This window comes from Eretmochelys imbricata, chromosome 6 (assembly GCF_965152235.1).
Source record: "Eretmochelys imbricata isolate rEreImb1 chromosome 6, rEreImb1.hap1, whole genome shotgun sequence".
NCBI lineage: Eukaryota > Metazoa > Chordata > Testudines > Cheloniidae > Eretmochelys > Eretmochelys imbricata.
The window spans coordinates 123,192,492-123,215,508 of NC_135577.1; positions in this window are offsets into that span (position 1 = coordinate 123,192,492).

Below are 23,017 nucleotides of genomic sequence, written 5' to 3' on the forward strand. Positions count from 1 at the left end.
TTCAGGAAGTTTCTTGAGCAAATGCTGTAGTTGCTTTTGGTAACTCTCAGTGGGATCATAGGGTAATGGCTTGTAGAAACTCGTGTTGGAGAGTCGGCAGCCCCTACTCTACTTGCGCTATATTGATGACATCTTCATCATCTGGACCCATGGAAAAGAAGCCCTTGAGGAATTCCACCATGATTTCAACAATTTCCATCCCACCACCAACCTCAGCCTGGTCCAGTCCACACAAGAGATCCACTTCCTGGACACTACAGTGCTAATAAACAATGGTCACATAAACACCACCCTATACCGGAAACCTACTGACCGCTATTCCTACCTGCATGCCTCCAGCTTTCACTCTGACCACACCACACGATCCATCGTCTACAGCCAAGCTCTGCGATACAACCGCATTTGCTCCAACCCCTCAGACAGAGACAAACACCTACAAGATCTCTGTCAAGCTTTCTTACAACTACAATACCCACCTGCGGAAGTAAAGAAACAGATTGATAGAGCCAGAAGAGTTCCCAGAAGTTACCTACTACAGGACAGGCCTAACAAAGAAAATAACAGAACGCCACTAGCCGTCACCTTCACCCCCAACTAAAACCCCTCCAACGCATTATTAAGGATCTACAACCTATCCTAAAGGATGACCCAACACTCTCACAAATCTTGGGAGACAGGCCAGTCCTTGCCTACAGACCTACAGACCGCAACCTGAAGCAAATACTCACCAACAACCACATACCACACAACAGAACCACTAACCCAGGAACTTATCCTTGCAACAAAGCCCGTTGCCAATTGTGCCCACATATCTATTCAGGGGACACCATCACAGGGCCTAATAACATCAGCCACACTATCAGAGGCTCGTTCACCTGCACATCCACCAATGTGATTTATGCCATCATGTGCCAGCAATGCCCCTCTGCCATGTACATTGGTCAAACTGGACAGTCTCTACGTAAAAGAATAAATGGACACAAATCAGATGTCAAGAATTATAACATTCATAAACCAGTCGGAGAACACTTCAATCTCTCTGGTCACGCAATCACAGACATGAAGGTCGCTATCTTAAAACAAAAAAACTTCAAATCCAGACTCCAGCGAGAAACTGCTGAATTGGAATTCATTTGCAAATTGGATACTATTAATTTAGGCTTAAATAGAGACTGGGAGTGGCTAAGTCATTATGCAAGGTAGCCTATTTCCTCTTGTTTTTTCCTACCCCCCCCCCCAGATGTTCTGGTTTAACTTGGATTTAAACTTGGAGAATGGTCAGTTTGGATGAGCTATTACCAGCAGGAGAGTGAGTTTGTGTGTGTATGGGGGTGGGTTTTTGGAGGGGGGTGAGGGAGTGAGAGAACCTGGATTTGTGCAGGAAATGGCCTAACTTCATTATCATGCACATTGTGTAAAGAGTTGTCACTTTGGATGGGCTATCACCAGCAGGAGAGTGAATTTGTGTGGGGGGGTGGAGGGTGAGAAAACCTGGATTTGTGCTGGAAATGGCCTAACCTGAAGATTACTTTAGATAAGCTATTACCAGCAGGACAGTGGGGTGGGAGGAGGTATTGTTTCATATTCTCTGTGTATATATAAAGTCTGCTGCAGTTTCCACGGTATGCATCTGATGAAGTGAGCTGTAGCTCACGAAAGCTCATGCTCAAATAAATTGGTTAGTCTCTAAGGTGCCACAAGTACTCCTTTTCTATTTCCCCTTGTTTTTTCCTACCCCCCCCCAGACATTCTTGTTAAACCCTGGATTTGTGCTGGAAATGGCCCACCTTGATTATCATACACATTGTAAGGAGAGTGGTCACTTTAGATAAGCTATTACCAGCAGGAGAGTGGGTTTGTGTGTGGGGGGGAGAGGGGGTGAGAAAAACTGGATTTGTGCTGGAAATGGCCCAACTTGATTATCATACACATTGTAAGGAGAGTGATCACTTTAGATAAGCTATTACCAGCAGGAGAGTGGGGTGGGAGGAGGTATTTTTTCATGCTTTGTGTGTATATAAAAAGATCTTCAACACTTTCCACAGCATGCATCCGATGAAGTGAGCTGTAGCTCACGAAAGCTTATGCTCAAATAAATTGGTTAGTCCCTAAGGTGCCACAAGTACTCCTTTTCTTTTTGCGAATACAGACTAACACGGCTGTTACTCTGAAACCTGTCATAAATAATAAGATGCTCCTGTGTTTAAGCACCGGACTAGGACTCAGGAGAGCTGGGTTCTATTCCTGGCTCCTCTGCAGGTTCCCCCTGAAACCTTGGCACAGTCACTTTTGTTCTCTGTGCCCCATTTGCACCCTGGCTACGTCTACATTGCAGCTGGGAGCGAGCCTCCCAGCCCAGGAAGACAGCCTCGTGCTAGCTTCCCATGAGCTAGAGTGCGAAAAAGAGCAGGGTGGACCCCGCGGCCCGGAGGGCAGCTCAGGCTAGCCACCCGAGCGTGGACCCAGGGGATCGGCCAGGGTTGGACTTGGGCGGCGAGGCCCCAAGCGCCTCCCATGCTGCAACATCCACACTACTATTTTTAGCACGCTAGCTCAAGGGGAGCTAGTGTGAGTCTGTCCTCCCAGGCTCCTAGGCACTGTAGATCTACCCTGAGTGTACACACGGTGCTAATACCAACTCTATTGGTCTGTACAGAGTGCTTTCAGACCCTTGCACGGAACATGCCACGAAAAGCATTCTTACAGGTTTTGATTTAGTAGCATTTCATTTGCAAGTCGTGACATGTCCTGGAATGGACAAACAGCAACTCCCCGCCTCCACCAATCACAGAGTTCTCTCATCTCAAGGCGGCAGCAGGAAACGGATAAAAGTTGGGCAAAATGCAGCCACTGCACATTTCCAACTTCGTTGCTCAACCGGACGAAGGCATTTCACTCAAGGTTGCCAGGTCTCCTGACCTTGTTGTCACTGGTTGGTGTTCGATGGCCTACTGCCAGCTCACACAAGGAAGAGCACAGAGTCTGGGCAAAGCAAAACTTGTCTCTTGTCACCACTATGGACAGTCAGAGACAGACGCAGAAGCGGCGAAAAGCTTCCTAAAACTGGCAGGGGGGGAGCTGCTGGAGGCCGAACTGTGGCCCTGCCCCCTGCTCTGCCCCTGCTTCCCAAGCCTCTGCCCTCACACCACCCCTTCCCCTGAGCCCCCGCACCAGCTCCTTCTCCCCAAGGCCCTGTCCCCACATCGCCTCTTCCACCCAAGACTGCTCCTCCTGCTCACTCCTCTCTGCCCCCCATTGCTTGCCCTTACAGCCCCCCCATTCTGGTGCCCTTGGGCAGACTCACTCAACAAGAAACATAATTTGAATTTTCAGCAGATGCCCAGCTCCAGAGAGCCATGCTACCGATAACTTTACAGAAGAGCCATTCAGAATACAGAAAAAAAGCTTAAAGCGATTCATTCCCTACAACAGGGCCAGATGCTGCCACTTGCATGCATAGCGACACCAAAGGCACTGCTCACAGATTACGTACTACTCACTGGGAGCAAAGGCTGCTTGCCATGCAGCTCGATTTACAGGCCATAGAGTACAGTAGATTTTTTGTTGTTGTGATAAGAATCAGAAACAGCAATATAGATAAGTGCCTTGAAATATCTTCTTAGAGGCCCAAATCCTGAATTCTTTACTTTGTTTTTACTTAGTCCTTATTTTATTTTTAAAATTAATCACGTTTATTGGAATCCTGCCTATGGACAGCCCGAGAATGGGGCCCCATTGTTCTAGGCACTGCACAGACAGAGAGACGGTCCGGGCTCCTTACAATCTAAATAGGCAAGACAGATACAGGTTAGGAGAGAGGGGTATAACATACAATTTAACTCAGGCAAAACTCCTATTGACCAGTTAAGGATTCAATCCAGAGATTTTAGCACATTTTCCCCTGAAGAGTAGTTTATAATGCACGTATCCATGCACAGTGCTAAAGTTTTGAGTATTTTTTTTTCTTTTTTTGGAGGGAGAAGGGGACTTTGGGATATGTACAGAATTCATGAAGTTCCAACAAACAATCACTTTTTTATAATCATTGTACGTTTTTCCAAGCAACTTTTAAATTGTAGCTCAATAAGTTTAGCTGCGGGTATCCCTAGCTGAGTGAATGGCTGAACTTACCATTTATATGCCATCCTTTAGGAGCTATGAATTGTACTTTGGCCTTGGTCCGAGCCAATTCCTTTTGAACGCAGTGGAAGGATTCATTGTTTTCAATGAGGGTTGAGTCAGGCCCTAAGGTCCAGTTCCTCAAAAGGCATTTAAGACATCTAATTACCATTGGACTCAATTGAGTTAGGAGTTAGGCACCTAAACCCCTTTGAGGAACTAGGCCTAAGTTAATACCACAAACTGGCCGCCCATGTATGCTACACTCAGCATCTGACTGATTCTTGGGAGAGCCAACTCCACACTCCAGCCTCTTTTTGTGGTGCTAGGTATCCATCTGTCCATTGTACCGATGGATCCACCTCCACAAATGGTCATTGAGGTTTACCTTCTATGGAAAGTTCCCAGGGCAAGGAAAGAGAGCTAAGGACAATGCATAAGCCAAACATAACTGCCACCCAAGTGATGAGGTAGCAACAGGTTGGGATATGAAGTGGGAGATGGTGGGTTCCAATCACCAGGCCATGGAAGGTTGAGCATCTAGTGCAAAATACGCTATGATGGTCCGAGGGCAGCGATTCATATATTTGTGAGCTCCAGGCTGGGCTACTGAAATGCACTGGCCCAGATTCAGTGCTACTTCTCCTGAGAGATGGGGCCCGGATTGTGCAGCCTGGGAGACAGTGGGGAGAAAGAGGTCTTTATGCCGTGTTTGCACTGCGTGGATCGAAGCTGCTGCAGAGGCCCAGATGGTTCCTGGAATAAGTTACAGCGGCCCTTGGGGTTATTTTATAGACACCTGTCCCTGTCTGGCCATGGGCTGCTTTGCAGCCCGGAATCTCCATATCACCAAGCACTCCCTTCTGTGCACGGCCCCACCGTCTGTTTGACGGGAGAGCAGAGTAGAGTGTCAACCCCGTTCTGCACCGGCATGGGTGGAATTCTCCCTGACCCCTTGCAATGAAATTAGAGCCCCTATATGGCTGGAAGAGTGTATGGGACCCAAGTCATCTCTTTTGCATATGAGAATGATAGTGCTTGTTCTCAAAAAGCTCCAGCTAGTGGGAAGTGCAGCAGCCCACCTGCTAAACAACACGTGTGCACATCTCGCTTCTCACCAGTGCTCCAGTCACGGCGCTCGCTACCTACTGAACACCAGAACTGGTGCGAAGTTCTGGCCCCTTCCTTCAGAGTCCCCGGTGGGATGGGACTAGGCCATCTACCCAGCCATCTCTTTCCATGACCTCCCACAGCTCCTACATTCTGCAGGAATGAGGGAGTTATCGGCTGTACAGCTGGGGCAGGACACGGAGCTCTCTCCATGGCTTGCTTTCCACAGGCATCAGAACTCCCAGTGCTTTCAGCACTTACCTCTGTGGCTTAGCTTTCCCACTGGAATAATCCTACCCATTTGCCCCTCACAGGTAAGGCAAGAGGAGAGACCCAAATACAGAGTGATGGGGAGTACAGTATATGTTGGCTAAGGTATTTTTAAGGTAAGGCACTCGGATGCAATGGTGATAAGCACAGTATGGATGGACACATGGCATAGAATCATAGAATATCAGGGTTGGAAGGGACCTCAGGAGGTCATCTAGTCCAACCCCCCTGCTCAAAAGCAGGACCCATACCCAATTAAATCATCCCAGCCAGGGCTTTGTCAAGCCTGACCTTAAAAACGTCTAAGGAAGGAGATTCCACCACCTCCCTAGGCAACGCATTCCAGCGTTTCACCACCCTCCTAGTGAAAAAGTTTTTCCTAATATCCAAAAAAGGGTCCAGGCACTGCATGGGTCCAGGCACTGCAACTGCACAGCAAATTGATACCCATTCATTTCCATAGTGCACAGTCCCAAACTCCCAAACTCCCAAACTCAATTCAGCCCAAAAAGAAGTGTCACCAAGAATGGAAGGACAGAAAACACCAGGGGAAAAGGAACAATAACAATCACATGAAAACACAAGCTGTTAAGTTTAAAACATTAACAAATTTGGAAATGTATCCTATTCAGCAGATCAGTGAATATTGAAATGAAATGGGGCCAGAAGCTAATTATATGGAAATATGTCTATTTGCACATTGCACTGGAAGGCAAAGCAGAGAGCGCATCAAATATAGCTTCACAACTGACAAGAATATTAAGTTTCCTGTCATTTTCCCAGCTCAGCTACCTTTCTCAGCATGCATTCTGGACTAGTTCCTATTAAGGTGAGAACAGAATCAAACTCATTAATTGTCTGCATTTTAGATATGATAAGAATTTGGTAGCTGGTGTTAATTAAACTACAAAACAACTCTTCTTGCTGTGGTGTGCATTCCAAGTTGGAGCAATTAATTCACTCACTTACACTGATCAAGATTTAATTACCATCACTTTGTGCAATTACTCCATAATTAAAGTAATTTGGTTCATTCCACTTGCTGACAGTGTCATTGAACAGCCATTCATACTACCAAAAGAAGTGATAATTAACTTATAGAACAGCTCAAGGCAGTTTTACGCAGTGCAGTTCACTTTTTGTTATCCCTAAATGTACCTGTGCCAGAGAAAGAAACACCACAGAATACAGACGGGAGACCTATTAAAGGATCTGGTGGTTTTATTTAAAATAAGACTCATGTACTCTAACAGATCCATAGCCACATAGGGCTTCCTGGTTGTCGCTATACTGCAAGTTGTATAATTTAGAATTCCACTGTGACAGTGGGAATAGAACTGACCTTTCTGCTCCATAAATACAGACTTGTCCTGCTGGAGCTAAAGGAGACTCTTTGTTAGATATGGGATACACGTACAGATGTCACCTTGGCTCCAACCGATAAGAAAAACCAGGCTTTGCGCACAAAGAGCTCTCCAGCCATCCAAGGAAGACAGACAATCCTTGCTGGAGATTCAATACTTAGAAGACTTGAAAGAGCATTTTACAAGGGACAGGTGGACAAGGTGGACAGGGATGATGTTCTGCCTTCCTGGAACCAAGACATGAGACATCACTCTAAGATTGTATAGGCTTCTGAAGTTGACTGCCAAGGATCCACTGGTGATGGTTCACATTGGCACTAACGACACTGTATCATGGGATATCTCACAGATAGTAGATGACTTCAGGGAACTTGGAAGAATGCTGAAGAAGTCCAAGCTATCTTCTCAGAGATCCTTCCTGTCTCCTGAGCAAAGGAAGGCAGAAGAGACTGGAAGTGAACGACTGGTTAGGTAAAGGATGGAAGGTAGAGGGTTTGGGTTTTGTAGAACATTGATTCACCTTCTATGATGAGAGGGGGCTGCGTAGTTTGGATGGCCTCCATCTCAGGAGAAGGGGGCCAATTCCCTGGGGACAGGCTGGTTAGAGTACTCAGGAGGGTGTTAAACTAATATCAAGAAGGGAGGGTAAAAAGAGGGAAAATATGAGCCCTCAGCATGAAATTCAGATGTTGAGAACAAAATTAATCAAGGAATCAAAAGACATGAAGAGAAGAAACTCTGGAAAACGTGTTTCAGCTAACATGGGAGAATTCTTTATTAGACCTTGTCTGAATAGGAAAAAAAAGATCTGATCACAGAACTGAAAATTAAGGGTAGTTTAGGGAAAGTGATCATGATTTGATTACATTTACAGTGTGCAAACAGAATAAAGTCCAGCCCAGTAATCGTGAGCGTGCACACACACAGAGCTTTAATAGGGCCAGTTTCACAAAGTCAAAAACAATTATGAGCCAAACTAGCTGGCAGGAAAGATTTAATCAGAAAAATGTGAATGATAATTAGGAAACTTAAGAATACCTTACTAGATGCCCCAAAAGCCATAATCCAGCAATCAAGAAAGAAGGCTGTAATGGTTAAAAAGAAACCAAATGTGTGCAATTTACAGCCGTTATAACCCTATTACGTCTACACAAGTGTGAGTGCTTCACAAGTTGCCAATAGGTCTAATTGTCATTAAAATATCACTGGTTTCAGAGTAACAGCCGTGTTAGTCTGTATTCGCAAAAAGAAAAGGAGTACTTGTGGCACCTTAGAGACTTACTTTAGATAAGCTATTACCAGCAGGACAGTGGGGTGGGAGGAGGTATTGTTTCATATTCTCTGTGTATATATAAAGTCTGCTGCAGTTTCCACGGTATGCATCCGATGAAGTGAGCTGTAGCTCACGAAAGCTCATGCTCAAATAAATTGGTTAGTCTCTAAGGTGCCACAAGTACTCATAAAATATCACTGACTGTCTCAAGGTTTAAAGAGTTTACTCAGACCATTTATACTAGGAAATACAATGATAGGTAGTAAAGATATCACATATGTGCTGTGCTTAAAATAGATGACGATAACATAGACAATGAGATATGGCACACAAGTATTTCCATGTGTACCAATGAGTATTTTAAATAAAGAACAAATTCTAGTTTGTTAGTGTTACTGGGAAGTTTCTTTCAGATCCAATTTCGTGCTTGAAAATTCTGGAAAACGTTTGCTTGCAGGAATATTCCCTGAGACACAGAATTTTGAGTAACTTCTGTAGAATACTTTCAGAAAAATTACGCTTATTCAATTGAGGAACAGAAAAATACCATGTGATGTGTGCATCCAGCCAAAATTGCTCAAATTTTAAATATCAAATATTCGCTACAAACAGCTCTTGAACAAGCTACAGACCAGAAATTATGCAGAGATAATAAGAACATAAGAATGGCCGTATTGGGTCAGACCAAAGGTCCATCTAGCCCAGTATCCTGTCTTCCGACAGTGGCCAATGCCAGGTGCCCCAGAGGGAATGAGCAGAACAGGTAATCATCAAGTGATCCGTCCCCTGTCGCCCATTCCCAGCTTCTGGCAAACAGGCTAGGGACACCATCCCTGCCCATCCTGGCTAATAGCCATTGATGGACCTATGTCCCATGAACTTATCTAATTCTTACTTGAACCGTGTTATAGTCTTGATTTTGAACAACAAATAAGTTCAAGAAAATGGCAAACTATTCATGGAGAATTCACAAGTGTCAAGTAAATTATTCATTGCAATTTATTTTCCTAGCCCCAGAATACTGTGCATATCATTGTACCTAAGCAGGATCCTGGAGGATCGGAGCTCATGTTATGCACCAACAAAATTTGCAGATATCAAGAAATCTGTGACACAATGGTCCATGTGAGCCTATTTCAGATTCGAAATAGCCAGACAACCTATCTTCGGTCTCACTAAGTGTCTGTCTACACTATCGCACTTAATGGTATTTAGAGCTATTTTCAAACATTCAAATAGATTTCTAACTAGAGCTCCGTATAAGCTTAAACTCTTGTCTCTCACCAACAGAATTTGGTCCAATAAAAGCTATTATCTCATCCATCTTCTCTCTCTGGTATCCATATCTAACACAGCTACAAACCACATTCAGAAACTGTGCCATACTATAGATTACTGGGCGCCCGTAGCTTTATGAACTGTGACAATTTCTTCAGTGCTTTGCACATATTAGTTTTGGAGCTCGCTGTCTCAGTGGCAGAATTCAAAATGGGGCAGTTGGAAGTGACCTCTGACCCTTGGCATGGTCTGCATGGCGGCTAGAACACACACAAAAAGAAAAGGAGGACTTGTGGCACCTGAGAGACTAACCAATTTATTTGAGCATAAGCTTTCGTGAGCTACAGCTCACTTCATCGGATGCTCAAATAAATTGGTTAGTCTCTAAGGTGCCACAAGTCCTCCTTTTCTTTTTGCGAATACAGACTGTCAAGGTTCCTCCCCCACTCTGAACTCTAGGGTACAGATGTGGGGACCTGCATGAAAAACCTCCTAAGCTTATTTTTACCAGCTTAGGTCAAAACTTCCCCAAGGTACAAAGTATTCCACCCGTGGTCCTTGGAATGGCCGCTACCACCACCAAACTAATACTGGTTACTGGGGAAGAGCTGTTTGGACGCGTCTTTCCCCCCAAAATACTTCCCAAAACCCTGCACCCCACTTCCTGGACAAGGTTTGGTAAAAAGCCTCACCAATTTGCCTAGGTGACTACAGACCCAGACCCTTGGATCTTAAGAACAATGAACAATCCTCCCAACACTTGCACCCCCCCTTTCCTGGGAAATGTTGGATAAAAAGCCTCACCAATTTGCATAGGTGACCACAGACCCAAACCCTTGGATCTGAGAACAATGAAAAAGCATTCAGTCTTTTACAAGAAGACTTTTAATAGAAAATAGAAGTAAATAGAAATGAAGAAATCCCCCCTGTAAAATCAGGATGGTAGATATCTTACAGGGTAATTAGATTAGAAAACATAGAGAACCCCTCTAGGCAAAACCTTAAGTTACAAAAAAGATACACAGACAGAAATAGTTATTCTATTCAGCACAATTCTTTTCTCAGCCATTTAAAGAAATCATAATCTAACACATACCTAGCTAGATTACTTACTAAAAGTTCTAAGACTCCATTCCTGTTCTGTCCCTGGCAAAAGCAGCATACAGACAGACACAGACCCTTTGTTTCTCTCCCTCCTCCCAGCTTTTGAAAGTATCTTGTCTCCTCATTGGTCATTTTGGTCAGGTGCCAGCGAGGTTACCTTTAGCTTCTTAACCCTTTACAGGTGAGAGGAGCTTTCCCCTGGCCAGGAGGGATTTCAAAGGGGTTTACCCTTCCCTTTATATTTATGACACGCCCCCCAAATCTCAGCTAGGGTGAAACACTGGCTGGGATTTCTTCCTGGAGCTCTAGGAAAAACAGAGTTAATAAGACACATGCATCTCTAAATATACTACCAAGTACATAAAGACTAACAATATTTTCCACATCTCAAGGACGATTTTAACCAGTTGATTCTGGGAAACTTTCACGGGAGAGTGCATCAGCCACTTTGTTAGAAGCTCCTGAGATGTGTTGGATGTCGAAATCAAAATCTTGGAGAGCTAAACTCCACCGAAGAAGTTTTTTGTTAGTTTCTTTGACGGTGTGAAGCCATTTTAGTGCAGCATGGTCGGTTTGCAGGTGGAAACGCCGTCCCCAAACATATGGGCGTAGCTTTTCCAGAGCGTAGACAATGGCATAACATTCTTTTTCAGTGACTGACCAGTTGCTTTCCCTCTCAGACAGTTTTTTGCTGAGAAACACTACAGGGTGGAATTCTTGATCAGGTCCTTTTTGCATTAAAACTGCTCCCACACCACGCTCGGATGCATCTGTGGTTACTAGGAACGGTTTGTCAAAGTCTGGGGCCCTTAGTACAGGGTCAGACATGAGTGTCGCTTTAAGCTTGTTAAAGGCCTTCTGACACTTTCCGGTCCACTGAACAGCATTTGGCTGTTTCTTTTTGGTTAGGTCTGTCAGTGGGGCAGCGATTTGGCTGTAGTGCGGTACAAATCGTCTGTAATAACCAGCCAAGCCTAAGAAGGATTGAACCTGTTTCTTTGACTTTGGGACAGGCCACTTTTGGATAGCATCCACTTTGGCCTGTAGGGGGCTGATAGTTCCTTGACCCACCTGGTGTCCAAGGTAAGTCACTCTGTTTAGGCCTATTTGACACTTCTTAGCCTTAACAGTTAGTCCTGCCTCCCTTATGCGCTCAAGGACTTTTTGTAGATGTTCCAGGTGGTCTGCCCAGGAATCCGAAAATATGGCCACATCGTCAAGGTAGGCGACTGCATATTCTCCTAATCCCGCTAGGAGACCATCTACAAGTCTTTGGAAAGTGGCGGGTGCATTTCGCAGCCCGAAAGGGAGTACATTAAATTCATACAGCCCGAGATGTGTGATGAAGGCTGACCTTTCCTTGGCAGATTCATCTAGCGGTACCTGCCAGTACCCCTTTGTTAAGTCCAAGGTAGAGATGAACTGGGCCCGTCCCAGTTTCTCTAACAGTTCATCTGTGCGTGGCATTGGATAGTTGTCTGGGCGAGTTACAGCATTTAGCTTACGGTAGTCCACGCAAAAACGTATTTCCCCATCTGGTTTGGGAACTAGAACCACTGGAGATGCCCATGCACTTTCAGAGGGGCGGATTACACCCATCTGTAACATATCCTGGATCTCCCGTTCTATAGCAGTTTTAGCTTGAGGAGACACCCGGTAAGGTTGGACCCTAGTTGGGTGAGCATTACCTGTGTCAATGGAGTGGTATGCCCGTTCAGTCAGTCCTGGGGTGGCTGAGAACGTTGGCGCGTAGCTAGTGCACAGCTCCTGGATCTGCTGTCGCTGCATACGCCCAAGGGTCATGGAGAGGTTCACCTCTTCCACACCACCAGCACATTTCCCTTCGTAGTAGACACCTTCAGGCCACTCAGCATCATCTTCTCCCTGGGCTGTAAACTGACAAACCTTTAATTCTCTGGAATAAAAGGGCTTTAGAGAATTAATATGGTACACCTTAGGCTTTCGGTTGGAGGTGGGGAATGCTATGAGATAATTAACAGCTCCCAGGCGCTCCTGGACCGTGAATGGCCCTTCCCACGATGCTTCCATTTTATGGGCCTGGAGCGCCCTTAAGACCATGACCTGGTCTCCTACTTTGAAGGAACGCTCTCTGGCATGTTTATCATACCAGGCTTTTTGCTCTTTTTGAGCATCCTGTAAGTTTTCTTTAGCAAGGGCTAAAGAGGTTCGGAGGGTGTTTTGTAGGTTGGTTACAAAGTCCAGAATGTTAGTTCCTGGAGAAGGTGTAAATCCCTCCCATTGCTGCTTCACCAACTGCAATGGCCCCTTAACCTCACGGCCATATACAAGTTCAAATGGGGAAAACCCTAAACTGGGATGTGGTACAGCTCTGTAGGCAAAGAGCAACTGCTGCAACACTAGGTCCCAATCATTGGAGTGCTCATTTACGAATTTACGTATCATGGCCCCCAAAGTTCCATTAAACTTCTCCACCATGCCATTTGTTTGATGGTGGTAAGGAGTGGCAACCAAGTGATTTACCCCATGAGCTTCCCAAAGGTTTTTCATAGTTCCTGCCAGGAAATTAGTCCCTGCATCGGTGAGGATGTCGGAGGGCCAACCTACCCTGGCAAAAATGTCTGCTAGTGCCTGGCACACACTTTTAGCCCTGGTGTTGCTTAGAGCTACTGCTTCCGGCCATCGGGTGGCAAAATCCATGAAAGTCAGTATGTACTGCTTTCCTCTGGGTGTCTTTTTCGGAAAAGGACCCAGAATATCCACAGCTACTCGCTGAAATGGAACTTCAATGATGGGGAGTGGTTGTAGAGGGGCTTTGACCTGGTCTTGGGGTTTTCCCACTCTTTGGCACACCTCACAAGACTGGACATAGGTAGAAACATCCTTTCCCATTCCCTCCCAGTGGAATGACCCCCCCAAACGGTCTTTGGTCCTGTTCACCCCAGCATGGCCACTAGGGTGATCGTGGGCTAAGCTCAAGAGCTTGGCCCGGTATTTAGTTGGAACTACCAACTGTCTCTGAGGATGCCAGTCTTCCTGGTGTCCACCAGAAAGAGTTTCCTTGTATAAAAGTCCTCTTTCTACAACAAACCTGGATCGATTAGAAGAGCTGAGAGGCGGTGGGTTGCTCCGTGCCGCTGTCCAAGCTCTCTGGAGGCTTTCATCTGCTTCCTGTTCGGTCTGGAACTGTTCCCTTGATGCTGGAGACATCAGTCCCTCATTGGATTGTGGACCTAGGCTTGGTCCCTCTGGAAGCAATATAGGGGATGGAGCTGTTTCTGTTGACTGTGAACCGCTCTCCGCTGGTGCACTATGTTGGGATTCAGGCTCCGGCTGAGCCTCTTGTGTAGGGTTATCGGCTGCTGCCAGTTCAGGTTCAGTGGAGCCCTCTGGTGTTGAGGTTGCAAGTACTGGATTCAGTGCTGACACAGGGTCTGGTGTTGGTTGTTCAGCTGGTTCCGGTTCTGGGACTGGTTCCGTCTGGGTCTCTGGGACTGGATCCACTACTGCTGTTGCAGACATTGGCCTAAGGTCCAGGTCCATCACCTCTGACTGGGTCCTGATAGCAGTTTCCGGAACAGAGCTAGGCCTCACGGCTTGTTTAGCCTGGCTGCGGGTGACCGTTCCCACCCTCTTGGCCTGCTTCACATGATTGGCCAAGTCTTCCCCCAACAGCATGGGGATGGGATAATCATCATAGACTGCAAAAGTCCACATTCCTGACCAGCCCTTGTACTGGACAGGCAACTTGGCTGTAGGCAAATTGAAAGAGTTGGACTTGAAGGGTTGAATCATCACTTGGATCTCTGGGTTGATTAAATTGGGGTCCACTAAGGAAGCATGGATAGCTGACACTTGTGCTCCGGTGTCCCTCCACGCGGTGACCTTCTTCCCGCCCACACTCACAGTTTCCCTCCGCTCCAAGGGTATCTGGGAAGTATCTGGGCCTGTGGACCTCTGGTGTGATTCCGGTGCAATGAACTGTAATCTGTTGGGGTTCTTGGGGCAGTTGGCCTTTACATGCCCCAGCTCGTTACATTTAAAACATCGTCCAGCTGACGGGTCACTGGGGCGAGGAGGGTTGCTGGAGAACGGGGTGGCAGGACGATAAGGGGTCTGGAGGGTTCTTTGGGAGGTAGGTGGGGCCTTGGGCGGCCCCCGGTAATAGGGTGTGGTCTGGGGTGGTCCCTTCTGGTCTCCGCTCCAACTGCGACCAGTTTTCTTCTTCTCTGCCACCTCCACCCATCTGGCTCCAATCTCTCCTGCCTCGATTACAGTTTTGGGTTTCCCATCTAGGATGTATCTTTCTATTTCCTCAGGAACACCCTCTAAGAACTGTTCCATTTGCATTAGGAAGGGCAAATTTACTGGAGATTCAACACTTGCTCCTGATATCCAGGCATCCCAATGTTTCACAATGTGGTAGGCATGTCGGGTAAATGACATGTCTGGTTTCCACCTTAGGGCTCTGAACCTCCGACGAGACTGCTCGGGTGTTATCCCCATTCTGACTCTCGCCTTGGATTTAAACAGTTCATACTTGTTCATGTGTTCTTTAGGCATTTCAGCTGCCACCTCAGCTAAAGGTCCACTGAGCTGCGGCCTCAGCTCTACCATGTATTGGTCAGTAGAGATGTTGTACCCAAGGCAGGCCCTTTCGAAGTTTTCTAGGAAGGCCTCAGTATCATCGCCTGCCTTGTAGGTGGGGAACTTTCTGGGATGGGAAGTGGTACTTGGAGAAGGATTACTAGGGTTTGTTGGGATATTCTGCTGAGCCTTTATCTTCTCCATCTCCTTCACATACTTCCTCTCTTTTTCCTTCTCCTCCAGTTCTTTGTCCCTTGCTTCCATAGCTCTCCTGTGAGCAGCCGCTTGGTGTTGTTCTGCCTCCCTTTCTTGTTCCTTCTTCAGCCGCATGAGTTCTATCTGTCTTTCATGTTCCCTTTGTCTTTCCTCAGCCTGAAATTTGGCTAATTCCAGCTGTAGTCGAGCTGAGGATTCGGTCATTCTAACCTCTCTGTTTTTAACTAACTTTACACCCGAGGTTTAGAAATAAACAAACAAAACTTGGCTGTAAAATTTTGTTGTGCTGGAATAGAATACCTATTCTCTGATAGTGATTGTCAGCCTACAGAAAAAGACAATTCCCTTGTCTCTGCTCTGGGCCCAACTTAAAGCAAAAAACCTCCAACTACTTGGAAACCTGCTTACCCAGCCCAAAGAAAAAGCAAATGGGTAGAACACACACCCCCTATTTACTTTTAGGAAGAAAAGAAAAAAAAAACCTCTGGGTTGGAAGACTGTGAATTTCCCTGCAGGAGTTAAGTACCCTGCCTCCAGGCAAAGAAAACCGGCAATTCACAAGATAATCCCCTTTTGTCTCTGCTTGGCCACAAAGCAGACAAAACAATCTGCTTTCAGTTTCAACTGCTTTCTGGACTTCCTTTCCAAAGGAAAAAATAATTTCTTTTTAAAATCTGTATTTCTAGTTCAAAAAATCTCAACTGGATCTCAAAATGATTTCAGGTTAATCCCACCACTATGCCACCATGTCAAGGTTCCTCCCCCACTCTGAACTCTAGGGTACAGATGTGGGGACCTGCATGAAAAACCTCCTAAGCTTATTTTTACCAGCTTAGGTCAAAACTTCCCCAAGGTACAAAGTATTCCACCCGTGGTCCTTGGAATGGCCGCTACCACCACCAAACTAATACTGGTTACTGGGGAAGAGCTGTTTGGACGCGTCTTTCCCCCCAAAATACTTCCCAAAACCCTGCACCCCACTTCCTGGACAAGGTTTGGTAAAAAGCCTCACCAATTTGCCTAGGTGACTACAGACCCAGACCCTTGGATCTTAAGAACAATGAACAATCCTCCCAACACTTGCACCCCCCCTTTCCTGGGAAATGTTGGATAAAAAGCCTCACCAATTTGCATAGGTGACCACAGACCCAAACCCTTGGATCTGAGAACAATGAAAAAGCATTCAGTCTTTTACAAGAAGACTTTTAATAGAAAATAGAAGTAAATAGAAATGAAGAAATCCCCCCTGTAAAATCAGGATGGTAGATATCTTACAGGGTAATTAGATTAGAAAACATAGAGAACCCCTCTAGGCAAAACCTTAAGTTACAAAAAAGATACACAGACAGAAATAGTTATTCTATTCAGCACAATTCTTTTCTCAGCCATTTAAAGAAATCATAATCTAACACATACCTAGCTAGATTACTTACTAAAAGTTCTAAGACTCCATTCCTGTTCTGTCCCTGGCAAAAGCAGCATACAGACAGACACAGACCCTTTGTTTCTCTCCCTCCTCCCAGCTTTTGAAAGTATCTTGTCTCCTCATTGGTCATTTTGGTCAGGTGCCAGCGAGGTTACCTTTAGCTTCTTAACCCTTTACAGGTGAGAGGAGCTTTCCCCTGGCCAGGAGGGATTTCAAAGGGGTTTACCCTTCCCTTTATATTTATGACACAGACTAACACGGCTGTTACTCCAGAACACCCACATCCTCCCAGTCTGCCCATTTTGAGTCATGTGTTGATGTTATTGTCTTGTGACCTCATTTTTTTGTTATATAGTTAGCCATTTTGTTTTCTGGTCAGGCGTGATGGCTTAGTAGGTGTGTGGTGACCATGTGGACTAGCTGCTAGTGTCGGGCTAAGGTGCTGGGTGTGGCTGAAGAGTTCAAAGGGTCACTCCTCACGTAGCAATGCTGGGTGCTGAATGCTGACCAGAACCCAGAGCTGCATGCAGCAGCCAGGAGCAGGTTTCTGGTTTGCATGCTGTGAAGTGTTTACTTAGCACAAGTTCTTCTTGCCTGAATGGGAAGATCATCACAGAAACACAACTACTCATAGAAGGGCAAACAGTCTGACTTCACTGATACCGGCTGCTCAGTAAAACACCTGTTCACAATGGGCAGGGAAACCAAGCTATAATTATAACAAGTGCATTGGCAGAGAAGTGCAGAAGCATGTTTAGAACATGCTTGTTGCTAGCATAACACGGCTCAAGCTGTCATGTGGTCAGGACATAAATAACAGCCAAAAGGACAATCTCCTTTTATTTCAACAGGCAATGCAAAATTTTCTGAGAGATCCTAGTTATGGAGAACATTATTCTCAGACTTTTACCATTTATACAGTATGAGGGAAAAAAGCTGGTATTTTAGCAGGGCTCACAAAACAATTATTTGTTAGCCTTCTGTTGGCTGAGCACTAGCCATGTTAGTATTATCTCTACACAGAGGCAAAAAAAATGAGTTTCCCTTCAATGAAAAAAGACATTTATTTTTAAGCTTCTAAAAGGGTATTACAAAAGAATGAAAAGCAAAAAAAAACCGACCCCAAAATAAAAACTGATTAGCAGCATCGTTTAAAAATAGTCAGCAACATAATGCAACATGTGGCCATTAATTCATGCTAACCTTGCACACCTGAATACCATTAATTCATCAAAACTAATAACATTAATTCTTTCAAAAATGAGATTAAAGACAGGCACCCCTTGCAGTCATAATCTGTGACTGATGGCACTAAAATGAAACCTACAGTATACAGGGCTACCAACAGAGCTTTCAGAATCTAATAAATCGCAGCTAGCAACCAATACATGAATCCTCCAGACAATGTACATTATCTTTAAGGAAGCGTGTAGTTGCATACCAAAGAAAGCAAAACAAAACAAAAGACTCTTATGATTTATCCAACTAATTATTTGTTTTCATAAGAAAATTCCTCCATTCAGACTTAACTAAATCAGTAAGAACAGTACAATGTTTAGGACACACTGAAATCACTAATCTGACCTCTCAGTCCTCATCCTCAAAGGACATCTGCACAACCCCTTCAAAAGAGGCAAACTTAAATTCATACCTACTCTAGACACCAAAAGTCAAGGACTTAAAGACCCTGGATTTTTGGCTCATTACAAAACCCACTAACTCTCCTTTGTCCTGCAACTGTAAAGATATTAACTGTCCAATTCACCATGAATGATCTCCGGCAACATGTGTTTAAACTCCTTATCTGTTCCACCTTGTATTTAGCGGTGACGTTCAAGAACCTTTCCCAGACCTGAAGGAGACCTCTATGTGTGAGCTCAAAAGCTTGTCTCTCTCACCATCAGATGTTGGTCCAATAGAAGATATTATCTCACCAGCTGGGTTGGGAGCTTAATGGAAGTCTTTAAGCCATGGAAAAGGTGCAGAACAGGTAGTGATAGTATAAACTATGCAGTGCAGTTTTCATCTCTAGGGAGTGAGAATGTAGTTTAGTATCCCAGCCCATTCATTTATTTGAACTTTATTTTTATATAAAATATAAACACATACACAAGATGGAAACAGCATATAAATAACAAAATTCAACATTCATTATTTGCAAAACTGGGGGGGGGGGACTGAACCCGTAGAGGTCATGCGGGACATCAATTATTAAAGTGACTAAATAGATAAATAAGTGAGAACATAACCTTTGAGTATTGGACACTGATACTGTATATACTAACTGCAAAAGCGTGAATAGTTTCATGTGTGACCAGACAGCCTCATTTTTTCCCAAGTGTTTCTATTCAACAGTCATTCTTACCATTAAGGCGGTAGTAGAAAGCTCATTAAGCCAGTCTGTGTATGAGGGAGGAACTGCAAATTTCCATTTTTCTCAAAACAGTTCTTTTGGCCACTAATCCATTTCTTAATGTTAACTGGTAATAACAAAAATACACAAGGTTGGAGGAGGAGAAATAGCAACACAAAGTTTTTGAGAGAGCTCCAGAAGACATGCATTTTTTGCCAGGCATAGAGGATGTGTGAAAGGTTGGCATGTGGCTGTTTGCATCTCCAGTATTTGCTGCGTGTTGCCAATCTAGCTGTAAACAAATGTTCTGGAGTCCAGTAGTACCTATTTAATATCTTGTTCTGGAAGAATCTTTCACATTAAGCCAGATATCCTCCTAGATTTCTATTGTGATAATAAAGCTAAGTTCTTTTCTCCATTTTTCTTTAAGGTAGAGACTGAGAGGGAAATGCAAAGCCATTAAGCCATCTATAAGTAATTCCTACAAAGTGATTTTTGTTTCCATATTTCTTAACATATTCTTCTAGGGACGAGAGAGTTGAAACAGATCAATTATCCCCTACCTTGAATGAATCCTTGAGCATAGCCACTGAAAGAAGGAACTGAGAGACAGTGGTAGCTGATATTTGTTACACGTGTAATCAAAGGATGCCAGCCTATCATCTTGTATTATATCTTTAATTTTTGATAATCCTTTTTTCCATCCAAATTGTCTTCAGCGTGCAATTGGCCTTGATCCTGAGGCATGGGTTATGCCATAGTGGTATGAGCAGAGTTAGTAAGACTGGATGCTGTAATCATGTTAACGGGTTACAGGATGCCCCATGTAGATGCAAAGACTGGATATTTCCTTAAAGGTGTAGGTAGCCGCTTAGGGTATATAAAAGAAGAGAGGAACCAAACGGCATAGTTAAGCTTTTTCTGGTCTCAAACCAGGCCGGTGTGTATACAGAGAGCTACTGGAGGGGAACCACCTTACAACAGGACACATTTGGAATGCTAGATAATATAGATACAAATTGAGCAACCATCTACCTCCAGTTGCCCAAGATTTTTTTAAGGGTCTTGTGTGACAAGAGAGGCTGTTTTTTATCCCACATAAATTGCATGATAAGCCTATTTGAGCAAAAAATGAGAGAGCAACACTGAAAGGCAATAGGCTAATAATATAGAATCAGTCTTGGGCAGATATTTATTTTGGCTATTTCTATTCTCCCCAGGAAGGATAGAGGGAGGAGACACTACCTCTCTACGTCCTTGGAAATATCTTTTAATATATAGTCCCTATTCATAGAAACAATTTTGGGAAGATTAGGACAAATCTGAACACCTCATAAGTTATTTCCGTGCATATTTGACATGGAAAATACTGAAACTGAGAAGGATCTGATCTTTTGGATATATCCTTTGCTTGTGATTAATTCCAGTTAATGCAAAAACCAGAGATCTTTCCAAAAGTATCAGCTACATTTAATAATGACTGGATTGATGAGGATGGATTAGTCAATAGTACAAAAATGTCATCATCATATAAACTGATTTTGTACTGTTTATAGTCACACTTTCAATGGCCGAGTGCTGACATATATACATTGCCATCAGTTCAAGAAAGAGATTAAAAAGGAGGGTCGAGAAGGGACGGCCCTATTATATCCATCTTTCTAGTTGAAAAGTGGGAGAAATAATTCCATTAGTTGATAGTGAAGGGAGGAGAGAGTTGTATAATACACTAGCCCAATTCACGAATATTGGTCCAAATCCTTTTTTTTTTTTGTTTTAGGACAGCCGTTAGGTAAGGCCATTCAACCCTATCAAAGGCTTTCTCTGCATCTAGAGATAAGACTATGGATGGAACATCTGACATCTGAGCTTGCTGGATCCAGTGAGTGATTTTTTTAGTATTATCAACAGCCAATCTGCCTGTAACGAAACTAGTCCTATCTGCACGTATAACTGATGGGATGATGGTGTTCAGTCATGTTGCTAAAATTTTTGCAATTATTTTGCAATCTGTGTTCAACAGAAATATGGGGTGGAAGCTGTCACAGTTCTGACAATCTTTGTTTTTCTTTAATATGAAAGTAATTCAAATAGTTCTCATGTCACGAGACATTGTTCTTTTTTGGGATGTTTCAGTGAAGACCTTTGAAAGAATAGAAGACAGGGCCTTGTCAGAATTCTTCCTCCCCACCCCCCCCACCCCCCATTTCCTGTTTGATCTTGTTTTGAAAGTGTTGTGCATAAACAACACTTGTTCTGAAGTTAAAGGTAGGCCTTCAATGAAATGATCAGACATATTAGAGTCAAAGTGGTTGTCTGATCTAATAAAGCTTGACGGAATGGCTTAAATTATTTGTATCTATTGGTTCAAGAATGGCACTCCTGTCTTCTTGTAATATGGAAGAAATGTTATTGTTGTCTAGTTCCATCTTAAGTCTCCTGGAAAGAAGTTTACCTGCTTTATCTACCCATTCATAATATCTTTGATCCTGTTGAGTGTAAATTTGACTTGGCTGGATAAGCATTCATTATATATATATATATGACTCTGGTTAGAGAACATAGCTTTTTCATTATTTGGGTCATTATCTTGTGTGTTCTTTGTAACTCATCTATTTCTTTGGCCAGAGAGTCTAGTAACTTGAGTCTCTCCTTTTGGGGGGCACGCTTTATGCATTCACACTCTACAGTAGCTTTCAGTGCTTCCCAAAAGATGGTATCTGAGGTATCTGAGTGCTTATTTTCTTGTATGAAGTTAGAAATGTCTGAATCAACTGTGGAACAAAAGTTTGCATCTTTTAGTAGCAGAGTGTTCAGCTTCCACCTAGAAGATTTTAATGATGTGTAACTAGTGTCTATGGTAAGTATAATTGGAGCACGATCTGAAATCATCAATAGTTGCTCCAAGGCATGCTGGAATCAGGTCTGAACAAACAAGAAAAAAGTCAATACTGTAGTAAGATGTATAAATATAGTAAGATGTAAAAATATGTATAGTCGCACTCCTTGTGATGTCAGTCTCCACATATCTTTTAAATCAAGTTCATTCATTAATAATGAGGGATAGGCTATTGTGTTTTGAGATCTGGGTCTCATGTGATTGGATTTCTCCAAATATCTGTCTAGCGCTGTATTCCAATCATCTGCCAGGAATGTCTTTCTTATTAGAAAGAATGTCTGTAATGTCTTTGAAAAACTCAGAATTACCTCCACTTGGATGGTAAATGCTTCCCAGCCCATTTAGTCCTTTGCCTCTGCTGAAACTGTCAAGATTAAGATGCCAAATAATGCCTAACTGGGGCTGTGGATGTGAATACATGTCTGTTGGGAACTGGTTGAAGCTCCCAAACTCATTTGACATATTTCAGAGTAACAGCCATGTTAGTCTGTATTCACAAAAAGAAAAGGAGGACTTGTGGCACCTTAGAGACTAACCAATTTATTTGAGCATAAGCTTTCGTGAGCTACAGCTCACTTCATCGGATGTGCTCACGAAAGCTTATGCTCAAATAAATTGGTTAGTATCTAAGGTGCCACAAGTACTCCTTTTCATTTGACATAGATCACCACACTGCCATCAGGTGGCAACAACTTTCAGTCATTACCAACGTAGGCTGGATCTTTAACTGGCAAAATAGAAAGGAAGGTCTCCAGTGGTGCAATCCAAAACCCAAGTCAATTGAAAGATTCCCACTGACTTCAATGGGCTTTGGGTCAGGCCCTATGTCCCTTTACCAGGTTCTCCACATTCATAAACTCACTAGATTTGAAGCCCAGAAAGGCCCACTGTGATGGTCTGTTCTGACCTTCTGCACAGTACAGACCATGGAATGTCCAATTCAAAGTGTATTTTCCTTTTAATGCTAAAGTCTAAATTCTAGTAGGGAGTTGGCAATTACTACGGCATGAAGAAAACATGCCATACATAATTTTATACA